We start from the raw sequence: 21,174 nt of genomic DNA, 5'->3' as shown, positions 1-21,174 counted from the left end.
TTAAAGAAAGCAAGCCTTTCTCAGCACAATTTAAGCCAAGTCACCTCAAATTTGCAGGATGGAGCAAACACTTCGGTCCCAAATATTTGGTTGAAGTGCAGCAATATGGACCATTGTAAGCTTAATTTCAGTTTAGTTGTATATGTCTATCAGTTAAGCTTCTGTTTTTTAAATTAAAAATGTTTATAGAAGGTGTTATTAACTGATGATATTTAAAGTTGTTATAAACCGAATGTGACATTAATTCTTTACAGCCTAAATCTGAGCATGTGAGGAAGGGAGAACAGGAAAAAAATATCTTTAAATTGCACCTTTTTCGTTGTCATAGAATCAAAGTGTGAAGGTTTGTAAGACTAAGTGTTTAGTCAAATACTCTCCACACTCCCCTGTCCTTCTCTTGCAGACTTCAAGTCTACTTGACATGGAGGCTGCGGTGCCAGTGGGACTGAAAGGAAAATTGCCCCCATGATAGCTACACACACCACAAAAATTAGAGGACTGAAACAAAAGGCAGGGGTGTCTGGCTGACATACTATATCCCTTTCCTCTCTACCACCTGTCAATCAATCACCAGTCAATCACTGAAAGCCACAATCAGCCACTTAATGACAGCCAGATGGCATCTACTTCTCATGAGCTGCACTCCTGAAGTCATACTCACTCCCTGTAACTAGCAGCACTTCCTATCCAGGGTAATAATGAGGTGTTTTTTGTATTCAGACAAAGCCGTAATGCCTTGCACCTCTGACAGGACATCCCTGTGAACAGAATACATGCACTGCCAGAAGTGCTGCTTTGCTTCAGTGAAAGCATCAATGCTGCTTTAGAAACACTGATGCTCCCCCCTCCACATCTGCACGTATCTCTCAAACTTTGATCAGGGAGAGGTTTGCTGTTTTGTGAATAAGAATTGTGAATAACATGGAAATTTCAGTAGGTTTTCATTCTGCCTCTCTTATTTCTCTGCAGTCCTGACACAGGGAAGGAATCCATATGGAGACCAACGTGATCTTCTTCACATCGGTTTACCAATGATTTCAACCTTGACCCGAAGGCAACACTTCTTCTGGAAGTGACAGGTAATTTAGCTTTCTTGCTTAGTTCTGGGGCTCTCTTGTGGTGAATTATGTATAGTGCTTCTGTGATACAGACCTTTGTCCATGAAGGACCCATCTGAGGCTGTTAAACTTCTTTTAAAGGCATTTTATCCATAAACACCAAGCAGTCATGAGAGCTCTTTGCAACAAAAGCATTTCTGCCTCAGGACCAAATGGCAAAATCAGTTTGAAGTGACCAAGTTTGGGCCTGTCAAGCACGTAACTGGATTCAGGCTTTGCTAACAGTGCCTCTCAATGAACTGAGTTTGTTAAATGATGGCTATGCTGTTACTGCATTACAACAGGTATATTTCAGTGAGTTAGCAGAAACTGCAACTTGCCCTCCAAGGAAAATAATAATCATCTCCTATGATCACCATACACACTCTGAGTAATACTGTTTGTTTTCTAAGATGAATCTAATCCAGTTTAGCAGGAGAGGATTTATTTATGACCAGACTAGTGAAACATGGTTCTAGTGTGCGAATTGTAGCTTGGGATGGCCACTACTGGCCATTATCATGCCAGTAGCTCTCACCTTCTTTATTAAAAACTGCTAGGCATTGGCTCTGTACAGCTGAGGAAGAAAAGAGGTATCTTTTTAGGGAGGATTAAGTGTAGAGTGTATGACTTGCAAGTAATTCATTACTACATCCCATTTCATGGGACCTTTAGAAGTGTACAAGCTCCTTACACACAAGTAACTATGTTTACTGTTTAACAACACAAAATTAGTTTATTGAGAATTCTTCCTGGCAGTTCCAGATTAGACACATCCCTCCAACACACTCTCTATCTACTTCAGGATATCTTCCAGCTTTACCAGGCAGGAAGGCATGAGACCTTCACAAGAAGATTCCTCTCTTTACTGCTCCTGTGCTTAGGTCTGTCTCCATACCAAAGACACATCAGTGTTAAATGCATATATCTTTTCTTTGCAATTTCAGAAGCTTCTCCCTCAAGAAATCTTGGAGGTAGATACCTTGCAACTCAAGGACGGGCATTATCCATTAAAGATGGGATGTAAATGGAGGCAACTTTCCACAACACCCCCCTCCTTCCCACATATACATACATTTTCAGCCCTGTTTCTAGAGTGCAGAGAGAGAATCTCATTAGGAATCTAATATAATAAGGGCATGTAGATACTGGGGTTGGGGGTTGGAAATCAGATTAGCTTCATTACTTTATTCTGCACCTCGCAGCGCTTCTGCCAGTGGACAATTGCATTAGATCAGAGAGGAGATCAAAAGGCAAAAACTCCCCAGAAATACTGCTGCTCACTGTCTGAGACAGGAATGGGAGCAGTGCACTGTGGAGGACGCAGAACCACAGTAGATACCAGCCACTTTGGGGAAGGGCAGTAATTTTTTCCTTTAAACTTCTTTGATAGGTTTGCCTGTTGAGCTTGTGTTTGAAAGGCCAGTCTAGAGTCCAATACATACAGACATGGGAGCTAAACAACTTGTCCAAACACATGCATCTCAGAAAGCCAGCAGGGAGATGATACTCTGAGGGTCAGACATGTCCTGCAGAACTCTACTGCCTCTGTCAGCAGTCTTCCTGTACCAGTTCTGGAGGTACATCATGACCACAGAGACAGCTTAACCACCTACTCCAAGTTACTTCAGTCCCGACAGTGAAAGTCTGACACAGTTCCTTCAGTCCTGATAGTGAAGCCCTGAATCCCACCACATCCCATGTCACACCTTGCATGGCAGTCATATAATAGTTACGGTTGGAAAGGACCTTAAGATCATCTATTTCTAACCTCCCGGCCATGGGCAGGGACACCTCACACTAAACCATGTCACCCAAGGCTCCGTCCAACCTGACCTTGAACACCACCAATGATGGAACATTCACAGCTTCCTTGGGCAATCCATTCCAGTGCCTCACCACCCTTACAGTACAGAACTTCTTCCTTACACCCAACCTGAGCTTTCCCTGTTTAACTCATTACCCCTTGTCCTTTCACTACAGTCTCTAATGAAGAGTCCCTCTCCAGCACCCCTATAGGCCCCCTTCAGATACTGGAAGGCTGCTATGAGGTCTCCACGCAGCCTTCTCTTCTCCAGGCTGAACAGCCCCAACTTCCTCAGCCTATCTTCATATGGGAGGTGCTCCAGTCCCCTGATCATCCTCGTGGCCTCCTCTGGACTTGTTCCAACAGTTCCATGTCCTTTTTATGTTGAGGACACCAGAACTGCACACAATACTCCAGGTGAGGTCTCAGGAGAGCAGAGTAGAGGGGCAGGATCACCTCCTTCGACCTGCTGGTCACACTCCTTTTGATGCAGCCCAGGATACGGTTGGCTTTCTGGGCTGCAAGCGCACACTGCAGCCGGCTCATGTTCATTTTCTCATCAACCAACACCCCCAAGTCCTTCTCTGCAGGGCTGCTCTGAATCTCTTCTCTGCCCAACCTGTAGCTGTGCCTGGAATTGCTCCAACCCAGATGTAGGACCTTGCACTTGGCATGGTTAAACTTCATAAGGTTGGCATCAGCCCACCTCACAAGCGTGTCAAGGTCCCTCTGGATGGCATTCCTTCCCTCCAGCGGATCAACCGAACCACACAGCTTGGTGTCATCGGCAAACTTGCTGAGGGCACACTCAATCCCACTGTCCATGTCTCCAACAAAGATGTTGAACAAGACCGGTCCCAACACCCATCCCAAAGGGACACCAGTCATTACTGGTCTCCAGCTGCACATTGAGCCATTGACCGCAACTCTTTGCATGCGGCCATCCAGCCAGTTCTGTATCCACCGAGTGGTCCATCCATCAAATTGATGTCTCTCCAATTTAGAGACAAGGATGTCTTGTGGGACAGTGTCGAACGCTTTGCACAAGTCCAGGTAGATGACATCAACTGCTCTACCCCTATCCATCAGTTCTGTAGCCCCATCATAGAAGGCCACCAAATTGGTCAGGCAGGATTTCCCCTCAGTGAAGCCATGCTGGCTGTCACCAAGCACCTTGTTGATTTTCATGTGCCTTAGCATGCCTTCCAGGAGAATCTGCTCCAAGATTTTGCCAGGCACAGAGGTGAGACTGACTGGTCTGTAGTTCCCTGCATCATCCGTTTTCTCCTTCTTGAAAATGGGTATTTTGGAGAAAGGGCTGGGTAGGACCTTTTGGCATAAGAACTGCCATGCGTTCAGTGAAACGCTTCAACATGCTCCTGAGTTGCACTGAGGTATCAGTTGCTGCTGTTATCAGCAGAGAACAGAGAAAATTCACCAACTTCTCCTTCACACCTCTAACTTCCTTTGAAATAAGTGAATTCCAGACTTCTGAATCTTTATCAGGGAGCATATGGGAAAGTCTGACTCAGACCAAAAGAGAGTAAGAAGTTCCTGGGGGTTAGCCTGGACCGGTAAGCCATGCTGGTTGTGTTCAAGAGTACTGGATGCATTATATACATATACTATGGTATTTTTTATTTGTTAGAATAACACTCATTTTTTATGCACTGTTGGTGCTGTTCTTTCTTCCACTGTCATTTTCTTCTTCATTACTCCTTATGGAAGCCCTGTAATTTAAGGAAGATATGCTGCATGTTAACTGCTAGTGCTTTGATGAACAGGTTACTCTTTACATATCAAAAAGGAAAAAAAAGCTGAGACGTAGGTGAGTAAATCAGAAATATGAGGTGGAATATATGGCTTATATTAGAAACTAGGTATTGCTTATTAAAACAACTTATAAGGAAGTATAAGTGCTATTAACCATGTAAGAATCACACAGGCAGCTTACTGACACTGTCCTACAGTTCATGAAGGTGGTCTAGGGGTCCTGAAGTCTATCATTATTACTCCAATATTTAATCAAATGTCAAATTCAGGAGGATTTGTCCTACAAATACAGATTTTTTTCATACTCCATATTATGTTCATAGTCCAAAATTCTTAAGATTGCAACCAAAAGATCGGAAATCTAAATCTATAAAACCCTAAACATGCTGTTTACATGAATGAACAGATCATGATCTTTATCATTTATGTTCACTGTGATCATAAATTCCTCCAAAATACAAAAGTGATGTAATATTTTATAGGTCATATCAGATACACATATGCTGTGAAATTACTTGATAATTTAGTAGCATAAGTGAATATATACTATGCTGTTCAAGAAACCTTTTGCCTCATATTCTCCATCTTTCAATTTAACATCATCCGGAAGATCTACCCTAATTTCAGAACAAGTGCATATGCTTAGAAGATAAGCCCATGCAGCAAGTACCAGGAAAGATCACCTCTTTGGTCCAAACCTCATATTTAGTGCTCTCAAATTTCTCTGCTATTGAGAAATTAAGAGTTCAGCTACTGTTGTAGAAGTACTGCTATTAAAGGCACATCAGTGAAGATTTTATCACCGTGGGTTAAACATACATCTGCTTCCTCAACTAACACGTTTGCAAATGACAGAGAAACAGAAGGTATCAGAAAAACATGACAAGAAAATAACCTGAGCACTCAGAGGTAAGAAAAGACTAAACAAAGACGAGATGCTTGAGGCAGTCAGTAACGCAAACCCTCCAATAGTAATTGCAGCAATAGGGAGGTTTTCTTCAAGCTGCTTATTTATAGCTGTGTGCAGAAAAATCTATACTGCAACTTTTACTGACAGGGATATCTTTTAATATATTCTTCCATATTTTTAATGGTCAAATAAAAAACATGCTCTAGGGTTTCCACAGAAATCAGGAGTTATGTACTTTATGCCTTCCCTAACAATGCCAGTCACATAGGAGACATTTTCCCTGATTTCTCCTTATTCCCCTTCTCTTCTTATTTTCAGGAACACCTTGCAAATACCTCTGTTTGCCTGTGGGTTGACTTCTCAGCTGCCAGAAAGGGCTTGAAGGGAGGATGTGCTGAGAAGGAGAATTCCTTTCTTAAAAGCTCAAGTCATTGGGCACTTTTAATTAAAAATTGTATTGATTTTTTTCCCTTGCTTTTAATGGCAGGCACTTGTCTGTGACTTCCATTGTTAGCATTGACAGTTTAAGTAGTGAAACAAAGGGCACTTATACAGCACTTAACGCAAAATTATGACTGATTAAAAAGTCGTCTGTCATGGTAAAAGCATCTGCTTAGACTTTGCAAATTTTTAAATGCACTCTTGCAGGCAGTGTAGAGGAAGGTGTGGTACATGCAAGTCTTCATAGCCATGTCCCTCAGCAGTTTAAATGCATCATTAAAGTGCCATGTGAATCACTTTTTTTAAGCAGCTGCTGTTTTCTTACAACATTTGCTTAAAGAAATTTGAGCTCTGCAAAAGCTTCAGTGTTTGGCCACAAAGGGAAATGTAGGCAACTGTGTTCAAACGTTTTAAATATGTGACAAACCTCAGAAAAAGTCCACTGTTCTTGTTTAAAGAGGATTTGAAACAAATAACTCACAATTTTATTGCCTCTATTTTCCTATCTTTTCAAAGGCAGGCTTCTGCTTTAGATGTGTCAAGGGTGCTTAGCATACTAAGATGTAGATAGCCTAGCTAAATCACTGTTATTCAGTTTCTGTCCATAGACCACAGTTGCACCCAAAGATCAGATACAAGCAGAATTAAAAAAAAATCTAACTATATTCATCAGTAGCACCACAACTAATGACAATCTTACTGTAGTTCGCATATAAACATCTACAGAAAGCGTACCAATATTCACTCTGTAGGGCAAAGCTGAAAATGATCTGAGAAATTTGAAGGACATGTGATACGCAGATAGACTCCACAACTCGTTAAAGTTGTGAAGCAGGTATGCTTTATTCAGCTGAGGCGCATGGGGGATAGTTCCTCCAAAGGCATGTGCACCCCAGCATCGTTTTCCCTCTACATTTATTCTCTAGAGTGTTACATATGCAATAGGTTACACAACACCCCTATACATATTCACATCCTTTCCCTGCTTCATATTATGATGAGCTAAAGCCTCCTCCACACCTCCTGGTGTGGAGCCACACCACAGTGCCTCCTGGTTGTCGTGGGAAGGGGTCTCGAGATGAAGTAAACGAGTCTTCCTCACTCTTGAGCTTTTCACCTTCATCTTGCATGCATGCTCACTAGTCCCCTGGCTTCGGCTCAAACTGCAGTTCCAGTCTCAGCCAGGTCTTAACCAGATGTATGGTGTTGCAAGTGCAAACTTTGATCGTCAGTTCCCCTTATCTGATGTTCTTTCCTTTCTTACACAAGTTTACGTTAAACACCAGCTGCACTTTTAGACAAATACTTATTGTTAACTAAAGAGATTGAAGATAATAAGAAGATTAACATAGGTTTAACATTCGGTTATTAATTCAGGCCCCCTATCACATGGAGAGTAGAAATGACAATGAGTGGCATTCAGATATTAACCTCAGGCCAACATCAAATTATGGAGCAAGCAAGCAGTCTGGAGTCTTTTTCTTCTGCATGAGTATATAGACAGCTTTATATTAGTTAATTCTTTAACAGGAAGCTTCAATTACGTACTTTATACCATTTCCTTTGCTTCATGTGTTTAAATGTTGGAAGCTTCCATCATTTCCCGAAGGCATCCACCCACCATACACTAAGCCTAAAAATGATTTTCAGAGACAGTTAGTGTATTTTGGACTAATTCCTCTCTCTTTGTCTAGAAACAACTGTGAAAATTTTTCTTGACAATCCACTTCCATGGACACATCTGAGATTTTTTTCTGCGTACATTGTTCCTTGGTTTCCCTGACTGCTGTTTCTAAGCTGCCATTTTTAATGGACTTTAGATAAAGCTCCAGAGTATTTTGCCCTTTTATATATTTCAAAAACTCATTATAAGTTTAATCTTAACTCAGTAAAAGTGCCCTCCTACTTTTCTTATTCCCTTTTCCTGGGTTTCTCCTTTCCTCCTCCTCAGAGGACCACTGCACTACTGGGCATCTTCTCAACCTTCATTTGACCTCAACTTCCCCAGTAGCCTGAGGTTTGAGAAGGGAAAGATAATCTTGCAGCTCAAGCACTTGAAAAACACAGTAAGAGAGAACACTATTAGCCATAAAGCACAGTTATTCTTGGGATGGTAGTGAGACAGCAGAGTACGTACAGTCAGTATCACCACTGATAAGACAATATTAGTCCTTTCCAGTACTATTAAAATAATTTGAGCTAACCAAGAACTCTTTTACTAAACCAGCACTTTATGCCATGCTAACAATGAGGTTTTGATTTCTAGTTAATCGCTCAGTTTTAGTCTACTGACTTTTGATTCAAAACCCATGTTCATTAATACACAGAGACATAGGCCAAGAGGATGTTTTCTCACTACAGCCAAGGACTTTCATTAGTAGTATTTCTAGAAATATTGCATTTCCCTTCCTCCCAGAGTTTACAGCTAAAAATTAATTCAGCTGCTTCCTGAGTTGCTTTATTTTTATTTTTGTGCCTGATAGAGTAGTAAGTTGTTAATAATTCTGAATCCATAAAAAGGGAGGAGATAAAAAATCAAAATGGACATCATATTTATTTGCTAGCAGCAAAAGAATGCTCAGGCCCAGAAATGTTCAGTTCCATTCTAACATCTGGGAATGTTTTCCTACTGTTTTTTCCTAAATGTGATCCCTGAGGACATGTTTATGGGCTCAAGTCCTCTGACAATTTATCTGCCAAATCCTCTGCAGTTTATATTGGAACTGAAACTTTGCAGAAGTTCATAGCTCTCTCAAAGGAGAGTCCATTCCCATTCCTGATGGAAAGACCAGCCATGAGAATTCCAGTTTAGGTGTGGTTCCTCAGTTGCATGTTTTTAATGATTTCCAAGATACATAAGGTATTAATATTAATTGAAATAGCTGAATTATTTTGACTGAAGTTTTTTGAAGCTTTTTCTGAACTTCTGACATACCAGAAATGGCAAATTTTAACTGTAACTAAGTCAAATATTACCATTAAATGAGTAAAAATTGTCATATTTTGATCTAGTTATAAGTAACCAAACTGAGTTTTGGAAGGATTATAAACCATAATATCAAGTAGTCATAAATGATTCCCCTGCAATCTATAAGAAAGTGTTGCTTGGAAGTTTTCAAGAAATTTTGGCCTATATTTTAACTGACTTAGATGCCATAAAAATTCATAAGATATGGAACACAGCAAATGAATCCTTTGTAAGTGAACTGTAATTATGTATATTTTGTATGTGCTGAAGAAACTAACCATGTAACCATGTAGATTATGACAGTTAATTATATACAGCTCTCTTGGGCATTAGTATCAGTCTCCGAGACAGCGTACTCCTCTTTAAGGTTTTTTCTTATTTGGATATAGGATCCTATTTCTGCTCATTCCTTAAGGGAATTATGCTGTTACCTTTGCACTGGCTAAATGAAAACTAAATGCTTATACCACAGAAATCCTTAGTGTAATCTAACTAATTTCTCTGTTACTGTGCTAATAAGTCAAATCCACTCTTCTTACTGGTGTCAAGCCAAACTAATTCCGCTGATTTCGATGAAGTTGCTATGGATTTACACATGCAAAGCTGTCAGCAGATATTTGGCTGCTGGTTTTGCTCCCCTGGGAAAGCTGGAGATTCCAGCCTACAGAAGGAACAGTGAATAACATTGCATCAAAGCATTTGCTAAACAGTCTTAGCTGGAAATGCACTGGGAGTATAGTGTATGAGTCAGTCCTTTACATGATTCTGAATCTCATGATGTTGCAGTAGCACATATTAGCTATAATTCTAACCAGTACCATGTGAGATAACAACTGAATGGATATGAATATACATAAATACTTCTGAATGCTGTCTCCTGGAGGCCATGCAACTTCTGAGTTTGCTTATCAGAGACCCTGCACCACTTAAGGGTTTTTTCATTTCTCAGTTTCTCCAATTCCTCTCCTTGAGTATCAGAGCCATGTGGGGAACCCAACACGTTGTCTTATTCTTGCCAGAAATACAACAAAATACATTTCCCTTTTAACAAATAAATGGTAAAAACAAAACAACAAGTTTGCAAATTTTCAATCAGAAAATTGGTTCAGGATCTTCGCTGCTGTAAAGGATCACTGATTTAACTGCCTCAAATATGGTTTCATTCAGTGCTACCTCCTGAGCCTGTCACTTTCCAGAAGGCAACTCTAGTGGTGCAATTCTTCAGTTTGCTAGTTTCTACACCCTTGTAGACTTTGTATGTAAAATGTAGCATAACCTTTAAAACACTGATCCAATTAAGTAATTATTTGCCTCAGAAACTCCTTCTTTTTATGCACACACACATATGTTCTTATCTCATACCCCTACCCTCATTTTTCATAGATTATCTCATTAAGCAGCCATCAGTTCTGTGGGTCCTAAGATGTTTGCCAAGGTCACACAGGTAGTTTTTAGCCTAGTCAGGAGTAATTTCCATGTCCCAATTCCCAGCCCTATGGTCTGGCTACAATTTCATTGGAGTGATGTGTACACATATGAACTAACCATGTACCTTGAAAAACTAATATGACCAATTTTGTTCAGTGACATTTATTACATGTGTATATATATACATATATATATAGTACATATATAATGAACTTATGGAGTAAAACTTCTTTATGGTTTATTTCAGCCTACACATGGAGCAACCTTTAACGCTTTATAAGTGTTATAACACACTTTATAAGAAGATAAAAGTCACTTCTTAATTTCAGAATAACTATTAAAACTAGGATTTCTCCTCCCTGTTAACATCTGAAATAGTAGTAAGGATATATTTTTGTTGTTTGTTTTTTAATAAATAGAGAAGTCCAGCAACCACAGTGGATGTAAATCAGCATTGTCTCTCAGGTACCAATGGGTTTACACTAAATTACACTGGCTCAGACCTACCCAGAATTTCAATGAGGCAATGTCCCTCGTAAAAATAAATAATTAGAAGATCACTTAAAGACACCAATTAATCCTTCAGGATATAATACATATTTAAGGAAGGTAAGAAAAGGTATTTAAAAATCAAAGGAAATCTGAGAATGGCAGGAATTCCTGTATGAAATAGAATACGAGGGAGAGAGACCCATGATTCTCACAGTAAATGCTTTGTTTTGTGTATAAAGATATCCCAGATTAATATTCTTTGATGTCTGCATCTTTTTTTTGTTGCCTGTGAAAGAAGATTTGTTGGCTCTGTGGCATTCCTTGTAAACACAGGTGCCTTGGAAGAGCTGCAGGTGTTCACCATCCTCAGCTTATTCTAGTCCCTGTGGGTATGGAGAGGGCGGGAGGAGAACTTGCCTCACCAGAAATGTATTTTCTGCATGACCTTGAGCATAATGTCTAAAGCTCTGAAGCATATGATTATGCCTTGGCACATGGGCAGTACTTGTCCAGTATGTGACGTAAATGTGGGTTTCAAGTACAGATGCTGGGCTTTTCCTTTTGTGTTTATTTGGTTTGGTTTTGATTTGTGTATGGTTAAAAAGGGATTCACAAATATATCAGAATGCACCGATATGCAACTTCTCTAATCAGGGAATATAGATATTCAGCGCAGACCTTGAATATTACAGAATAATTTAATATAGACATAGAAGAAGAAGCCTGGGAAATTGGCCTCTGCTTTACTATTGGCACAACCTTGTTTTGTTTTGATGTCCCTGTACAGATGGAATAGGAAGCTTTACAGAAAGAGGAAAAAGCTCCCTTCCTCTTCTCCACTCATCAAAGCCCTTTGGCCAAGTAGAAACAGAATGGACAGTTTAGCTGCTAAATCATTACATTTTCTTAGTTGAGAAGGCTAAGCTTGGCGGACAAAATCCACTTGATTTTTCTTATACTGTCTGTCTCATCTCTTTCTATCAGGCCCCACGTCTGATAGACACAGAAGGAGAGGCAGGTGCTGGGTGAGGAGCAGGGTTGAAGAGACCGGAGCAGCTCATGGGATGTGGAGACCCCAGAGAGCACTGCCCAATTGGGGCATAAAGAAGAAGATTCCTTTCAGAGTGCTGCAAATGACCTGCAGAGGAGCTGCACAGCAGTCATTTCACAGCTACGATGGCAGGTCACTGCGACAGATGTTCCCAACATATGTGGAGAATTAATTACCCACTAGTAAACAAAATCTGTGATGCGGAGAGTCATTTTGTCCAAATTTCTTTTGATTTTGCTGTTATTAGGAGCTTAATTTTTCTTGATCAGCCAGACCCTCTTGAATTAAAGTGTTCCTTAATGGGCTGCACTGAACATTTTCTGAAGTGAAGTGCGGAGGGAAGTGGCGAGGAGGGGGGCAGAGGAGATGAGTTTATCTGGAAGAGTTGATTGGGAAGCTGTACCACAGTGAGTGATTAGTCAATTATTTGATTAAAAGGTTGGATGCAAGTCATATGTTTTTTTGGGGGGGAAAAAAACCCCAACTAATTGTTAACTTGCATTCAACATCATTTCTGCCTAATTTGAGGACATCCGATAGAATGTGTGGACCTTTTGGGGAAAGGAGAATATTTGGAGAGAAAGAGCTTTTGAAAAAAGGCTTTATTTTCCTTTTCCATGAATATTTTGTGTTAATGCCTCACGACCATATTGTGCCACTGATTTTTAAGCAGAACTCCCCATTTACATCAATGGTAAAATCTGCTCAAATAAAAAATCAATGAAATGATATGGCTTCAGGACATCAGAATGAAATTTTTATATTCATGACCCAGATAACAAATCAGAAGGCATAAATCCCCTGCTGTTTCTTAAAACTTGTTCAGGGCATCAGTACTTGTAAACTAAATAGTGCATGGAAATGAACATCCTCTAATAGAAGGATATTAATGATCAAACTACTTAGCTATTTTTAGTTGATTGTACTTTCACAAATTCTTCCTGGTATTTCAGTTCTTGACACACTGCATAAGATTTGCATTCACCTCTTTCTTTTGATCCCAAAAGGTATATTGAAATCACTGTCCTGCTGCTTATTCTGACACATAAATGTTTCACCATTCTTCAGAATCTGAAATCAAGTTCTTCAGGGCTGTCAAATTTTATAGCACTGATTTCCAAATGGAGATAATGAAAGAGATCTCTCTGACATACTGAAATTGGCATATTCTGCACAATCTTGGGCCCAGCAACAACATCTGTATTTTAGCTACATTTCTTATTACATTTGCACCATAAAGGTTCATCACATTAACATGGTCAGACAAAAACATATATATAAATTGTGAAAGTGAAATCCCTTCCTTTTGTCGTTAAGCACTAATCCAGTCCTTCAGCACCATTTATTCCTCAATTTGGAAAACAAGAAAGGTTTCTGAGACACACAAACTGCTGCTGAATACTACAAGATGCCTGGATTTTCTAGTTGCACTGCCCACCTTCACGTGCAGAAAGCAGCTGAGGTTCCAGGTACCCTTGCACAGCAATGGACAAAAGTCAAATTTGCAGAATAAAATAAATGTTCAAGTTAAAAAAAATTAAATCAGGTAATAAGTGGTATCCACAATCTTCTTATAAACTTGCACTTGTATACATGCATATTTTTCAGGTGTGAAAATGCTTTGCATTTGAAGTTAAGCAGATACTAATGCTGTTGATGAACTTATTTTCCTAATGGTTATCTCTGCCACAATGTTAGATGGAAGCTTATGTCCTGTATTGTTAGTAAATTATTCCACACAAATACCTCCACACAGACATCTCTTAAGTACCAGGTGCCATACAGAAAGGCATAGACTGAAGGTGAAGTGCAGCAGATAAGCCTGTAATGAAGTGTGAGTTGAAGTAACATCTTTCTAGGGTAGAAAGGAGAGCTCAGCTCGGCAGAGCTCACCAGCATGCTGCACCAGTTAGTTAGTATACTGGACCAGTCAGTCCAAGTAGCTCAAGTGCTACTTCAAACCCTGCTGCGAAGGGTGCGAAGGATTACCATCTCTTGAATTAGGACATCTGAGGGAGAATAGATCAAACAGACAACTAATAGAGTGAAGGGATTCATTAGGCAGTTTTAGAGATTAGTGTAGCAGTGAATTTCCTCTCTCTGCAGAGCGGTATTTCAGCTGAGCATTGCTTATGCACAGAGCATGGTTAGAAATAGTTCAAATGTGTAAATCAGATAGCGCTTGTGTCAGAAACTAATAGTAGAAGATTTTTGAGCTCCACTACACCTCAAAGCCTATGTAATATGGAAATACAACAGTTTTACTTCAGCTCATTTTCATATTCTGATAGATCTGATGTGTAAAAGTACAGGAAACATCTATGAAGGATTATCAGTTCAGAATGACCTGGCAGTGGATTCTGTACTCTGCTTCCTCTTCTTGGATCAAGCCTTCACACTATATGCAGAAAGCATATTCAGCAGCAAGCAAAGTCACAAAATGCTTACTTATGTCAGTGATGAAGATAGAAAACACCCTGCCTAAAACAGGTCTACTTTTTATCTCACTTCTTACTCTACTTATTGATTTTCTGACTGTTTTTTTTTTTACAGAGCTGACCCATCACAGGAAATACAGAACTCTCTGAATAAAAGTATATGACATATAACCACAGTTGGTATTAGTTTTCTGAGACCAGTGCTCACATATTGACAGCTGACTTTTATCTAGGTAACAGCTCTCCATGTTACATGTTCTCCTTTCTTCAATATACTTCCTTTTCCAAAGAGCCAAAGTCCATCTACAGTTCTCTGTGTTGAGAGAAACTGAGAAATTGATTTTGTGTTTGAAAACATGCTTGTGTATATGTGTGTGTGCAAAACTATTGGTTTTAAATATGGAAGAAACCAACAGTGAGTACATTACTGATATGAAATAATGGTTCAGTAATTAAAGTGAAAGCACACATGCATATAAAGAGTAGGTCTAAGCTTGCCATTTGTATTTGTGTGAATCCACAGGACCAATGGAGTGAGGAGGGTCTTCTCACCTGAATACAGGTTATAGGTGTGATCCGCAAGTAATCAATTTGATACGAAATGTGAATTGACTCTAAGAGAACTTTCAATGCAATTCACATTCTTTCACAGCTAAGGCTTCACTTCCTACCTCCCATATTTGTAGAAATAAATGTTTCACACATACAAATCTAATTAGTTGAACACTGAAATCCTGTTTCTGTTGATATTTGGATTTCAAATGGCATAGCATAACCTAGCCATAATGATATGCTGTATGTAATTGCCAAATAATTCTTAAAGCATGGATTTCAGAAGTATTAAGTATAAAAGTCATAATATATTGGAATAAAGTTTGTAGACGATTAATTATCTTTGTCCAGAGTCGCTTTCCACTGTGGCATTTTATCATGACTCCATTATTCAAAATGCCAGCTAATAATATTAATATGCCTCGCCACATTAGTTCCTAATATTTGCTTACTGTCTGTGAATACAAAAAGAAATTAAATGTTAGATACAACACCAAGCCACCTCAAATACTTTAAACAGAGCAGTGAGGGCTTACAGACTAAACATATAGACGAATATTCTTTCTCACATAATTCCTCTGATTTCTCAGAAAAGTCTGTGATACCAGGCTCATAGTTCAACAGACAGCAGTACGGGTTTCATCTGCATTAATTTATTATTCCTAGCAACAAATGATGAAACCAATTTTCTGATTAATCAAAACCGTGATTTGTAACCACCAGTGTGAGATCAGAATTTTAAACCACTCTACCAGGTTTGTATCAATGTGAAAAACAAGGTTGAAAAATGTATTTTATAAGAAATATGTAGAAAATAAAATCTAAGCCTCATTCAGAGCTAGCATCACTATGAAATATCCATACCTGAAGCCTTTTTTGCTACTCTCTTTGAAGCATTTTGCTAGCAACAGAGAGAATTAAAATGACTACTTGTCCTTATCAGTGTGTCTATGATACTATGGACCGATAGACAGTAATCATCCTCTCATCACTGGAGCTCCAATGATCCTCCATCACTGGAGCTATGAGTTTGGAGTTTGAGAGGATCAGATAGATTTCAGAGATTACAGGTATGCTGTGTACCGTTGAACCAACCACTCTCCGATTCAATCCAGGACTCTGGCCCCATGGTCATTCACACTGAAAATTCATTTGCACTTATTCGAGCCCCCTCCTCTAACATCATTCCAGAAAGGTTCTTGTTCTTCCATCTCTCTTTATGCCTGGCACTGTATGATACTGCAAAGAGCCAAGCCTCTATTGAAATATATTTCTGCCTACTGCATCCTATTCATGGTATGAATGTAGTGGGATGCCACCTAAAGATGATGATGCCTGAGGTGATATCTGTCACTCCCTGTGCTCTCATGTGTGAGTTTTCTGCCAGGAAAATTTCCTAGTAGTAGCATGATGAAGCAGCAGCAGAGCTGTCACAAGCTGGCTTCATAAGAAATGAATGGCAAATGGATCAGTTCAGATTTAAGACACAGAAGGCTACTGATTCCCAGGTCCTGCAAAACTGGTTTAGTGGTTTCAGTGGTCTTACTGTGGATAATCTTTGACAGCTGCTACCTAGAAGCATGTCATCAAGCTGAGAATGAAGAAGCACCTCACTGTTGTTCCTTCTACTCCTACCTGAGCCTTGTCTATTTGCAAAGCAGCAGTGGCTGTTTTGGAGTCACTACGACATCTGTGACAATGGTATCATGAACCACATCACATATTTTGGTAGGGCAACAGCCAGTAAGCCTATGGATAATACTCACAGTGAGTATGGGTTGATCCACACTAAGTGGATCCTGTCAGCAGTCATGATTTTGCTAATTTGGGGGAATTCTGCCAGTCGGACATGAATATGGGCTAGAATATTTGTCTGAAATATCTGAATCCCTGTGCACATCTTCTTAGTGTACAATGAAAGTGACTGAATGGCCAGCTTCTTCCTGGCTAAGGCTTAGCTGTTACAATAGTGCTTCGAGACTGGGAATAGTTGGTGCAAAGACAAACCTGCTGTCTCTGCATAAAATACTGGAAGGAGAACTATTTGCATTATGGAGTGTTAGGAGAAGTGCAGTGTTGAGGTGAACTTGATGAGGAATGGTTGAGGAATCAACTAAGCTAAGAGTAATAGATCTCATGTGCCCCTTATAAAAGAGAAAATGTATTTCATTCCATCACCTGAAAAAACGTACAAGAACTGCTACTGCAGCTCTTACTTCTCTAGTTAGGTACTGCATAATTAATCTACATGAAAAACATGCAACTATATCATAAGTGGGCTGGAATTAAACCACTGTTCCTGCAGAAAGGGGTAGTATTTAGTAACATGACTGTGTTAATATTCCTTTATAAGGTTGAGCTGTTAAATTGTAATTAAAATTCCAGCTCAAATTGCAGCATTATAGTAAGAAATAATTCTTAAAGAATCTTTTAAAAAATCCATAAAAAAATTACAGGCAGAAGAGAATCTATATTTTCTGACCAGTACAAAATGATCCTTTACAGTAGCTGACCAATGGCATTGTCTAGTCCCATTTGAAATGGTACAAGAAAAGGTTCCTTAATAAAACAGTCTGCTTAGTTGCCTGGAACCTTTACTTCCAAATTTTACCTACAGGTGTCACTGTCTTTGGGTTTTTCTGCTATAGAAGCAGGCAAAATAATTTTGGAAGTTACATATTTGGTTCTTACCTTCTACTTTCAGTTATTTTACACTGAGGTGCTGGAGTGGGGCCAGAGAAGGGCAATGTTGCTGGTGAAGGGCCTGGAGCACAAGTGTGATGAGGAATGGCTGAAGGACTTGGGGGGTTTAGTCCGGAGAAGAGAAGGCTCAGGGGGGACCTGAAAGGAGTTTGAAGTGAGATGGTGATTGGTCTCTTCTCCCAAATAACATGTGATGGGACAAGAGGAAACATTTTCAGAATGCACCAGGGAAGGTTTAGATCGGACATTAGGGACAATTTCTTCACCAAAAGGATGTCAAACACTGGAACAGGCTGCCCAGGTTGAGTCACCATCCCCGGATGTATTAAAAGATATGTAGATATGGTGCTTAGTGACATAGTTTAGTGGAGGACTTGTCAGTGTTGGTTTTATGGTTGGACTTGATGATCTTAAAGGTCTTTTCTAATCTAAATGATTCTATGGTTTTATCTTAGTTTATTTTAATTTCTTGTTGGTGATAAAAATTTTGTTGCAAAACAAAACCATAAAAAACCTTGATGTGGCAAACTTCAAAGGAACTAATCAGGAATGTCTGTCTTTTCTGTTGATAATTAAAAAAAAGATATTAAAAGTCTTGTGCTACCTGAAAGGATGAAATCATTTAGAGAACAAGTTACCTAATGGTACTACAATTTTCTAATTAGTCACAGGTTCAAATGATATCGGTATTGGTTTATGCTTCAGGGCATGAACAGCACTGAATTAACTGAATAAACTTATTATAAACTGGTAATTAATGATAATTATAAAATGGAAAAAAGAAGAGTGATATGATTGGCTAATAAGAGTGGTGAGCGCTGAAATTAATACAACATAATTTCCTGCTCAGTATATGTTTGCTTTGTAATGGAATTAACATAAATAATTTTAAAGCATTTTATAAGAAAACTTTATAATTGCAATGAGGCATTGCGGTGTATTAATTCATGCCTAGTTTCATTGCTGGCAATCAGCTGGTATTAGCTTATGCTTGATGTGCGTTTTGATTATTGCAAATAAATCTAGATGTGAATGAACACATTTAAAAAAATCATGTTTGGGGCATAAATGTTCCCTTTTTTATCTGAAAATTTCGATTTTGCAAATACTGCTAGATCTTCTGAGCAGGAGATCAGAAAGAGGACAGTACCAAACCGATCAAGGTCATTAGCTAAGTACCATGGCTCCACTGCCCAACCTGGAAAAGCACAGTGATGCTCCTGGCAAATCCTTTCAGAAAAGTCACAAAGTGGCAGAAGCCTCTTCTGTCAGAAGAGGGAAGTGGAACAAAGTTTTGTACAGGTTGGGGTTTAGGTTATATATCTCAAACCATTCTTATAAAGCTGCGCATTTCAGCTACCAAGAGCAGGTATTTAATGAACTGTAAATGACTTATTTGAATATGCTTTTCAGAAGTATAAAGATATCATTAACTTACTGCTGACCAGCCACCTGAGGTGAGTAGGAGAGAGAGCTTAACTTGCTGGGTCAGTGCCCAGTACTCATAATAGTGTTCTTTTTCTTTAGTGCTTCATTGCAATATTGCATTGACTATAGGTTCAAGTTACACTATAGTGCTTGAGTCATGCATATCTTTCTATAGAACAAGAAGAGCTATTCAGGTTGCTTCTGTGAGTATACTCTCTCCCATAACATTTCCATGTCTGGGGAATCTCGGGTAGAGCAGAGCAACAGTCAGGATGTTTTTCTGTACTGAAAGACACAGCTTCTTGGTGCCAAAAATATTTCATCAATTTGTATCAATTTTAGACAGTTGCTTCTGCCAAAAACTAAAGATGAATAAAAAGCCCTCTTTAAAACAGGTGGACAAAACAGTCCATTTCAATATTCTCTGGATCAGTAGCAGATGTTTCAAAGCACATAATTTTATTTCTTGGCCTTCTATATGAAACTGTTGCTCTTTCAGTTTGCAGCAATGTTCCACACGGGAATGAAAGGAAAGAAAAGGAAAAGAAAGGAGAGGGAAGGGAAGGGAAGGGAAGGGAAGGGAAGGGAAGAAGTCAGAAATAAAACATTCTATTCAGCATAAATTGACATTTTTTCACTTTTCAATTCACAATTATTATTTTAAAAAGAAATTTTCATCAAACTACAAAATTGATCATTTACATAGTCAAGCTCTCATACTGAGACGTAGAAAACACCAGCACTTTTTCTACACATCATGCTGTTCCTAATGTGGCTTTATTTTCTCCGCTACAGTCAGGCAGAGGAGAGACAGATATTTAAAATATTGTGGGTTTTAACTCTTTAGTACCCTGACCTCCAAACCTCAAAGGAGTTACTGAGAAAATCACTATATGAATGCAGGCAACTTAGCAAATGCCACAGGAAACCTTCTGCTTTATTCCCCACACCTCCTGTGGTCTAACTCCTCTGAAAAACAAAGCTGGCGTTCTTCCAGGAAAGGTCTCTTTCTTTACAACACCCTGATGCATGCCCGAAGCAGGTTTTCCCATGTGCTGAACAAAGAAAGGAATCAGATGAAAAACTTACTGCGCTAAATAATTAGATATTAGAAGGTATAAATAAAAGACATTAAAGTTAGAGTGTAAATAATCTTGTTTCTGTTCTTCTGAGTTCTTTGATTTACCACCTCCAGTTCCTGTTTTTGAACGGCTTGCTATTGCATTTCCTTCGTAAGGTGCATGCCAAAGATCTGCTCTTTCTCTAAGGAACTTTCAAGCAAATCTTACACATAGAATCTACATATTCATATATAAGTGGAGATAACTCTGCAACACCCTCTGTGCTTTACAGCACAGTCAGTGCTCAGGGCATCTACCTGCATCCAGCTGTGGTTGTGCAGATCACACACAAAGCATTTTAGAGACTGAGAACCCGGCCTCTAGTCCATGACTATTTAATCTTCCCAGTGGCTGTCACCAATACACAAAATTGTGATTTCAAAGAATTTATCACAAGTAAATGCATCTTGAGACACTGAACCATCATTTTTTTAAAGACTTAGTGAAATCTCTTGCCAGAGGAAAGGCATTTTGGGGTTGAGCAGTGAAAAAAGCAGGACTGAGAATATAGGTCAAGACATTAATATAAATTTGATCACTTCCTTTTTATTCACCAACATTCCTCACAATAAATCAGATTACCTCCTCACCCGCACACCCGCTGCACACTTCACCCTTCCTGTCCTGATTTCGGATCACTGAATGTAAATCTGTGACAAGGGTATCTATATATAATATTAATGGTGTTGAGGAGTGTTGGTGTGAAGCGTGAGTACTTGCCAAGTAAGGAGTGGTCAGAGCAGAACTGTTCATCCTCTGCAGCATGCTCTACATCATCTGCAGGACAAATGTAACATCATTAGGCAAAAAAAAAGGCAGCCATTCTGCAAGGAAATGGCTAAGTTGGAGGTACCAATCAATCTCACCAAGCGAGGTTCCCTGTGATACTGTCAGAAGCAACAGACAAAACAGATTGCAGTGTAGATCGCAGGGTGGTTAAAAAGACAAAAAGGGAAAGAAATAAA

The sequence above is a fragment of the Pezoporus wallicus genome, unplaced genomic scaffold, assembly GCF_028554395.1.
Source record: "Pezoporus wallicus isolate ANWC-B61680 ecotype Strahan unplaced genomic scaffold, APGP_CSIRO_Pwel_v1 scaffold_2617, whole genome shotgun sequence".
In the NCBI taxonomy this organism is placed as follows: domain Eukaryota; kingdom Metazoa; phylum Chordata; class Aves; order Psittaciformes; family Psittacidae; genus Pezoporus; species Pezoporus wallicus.
This window is presented reverse-complemented; position numbering follows the sequence as displayed.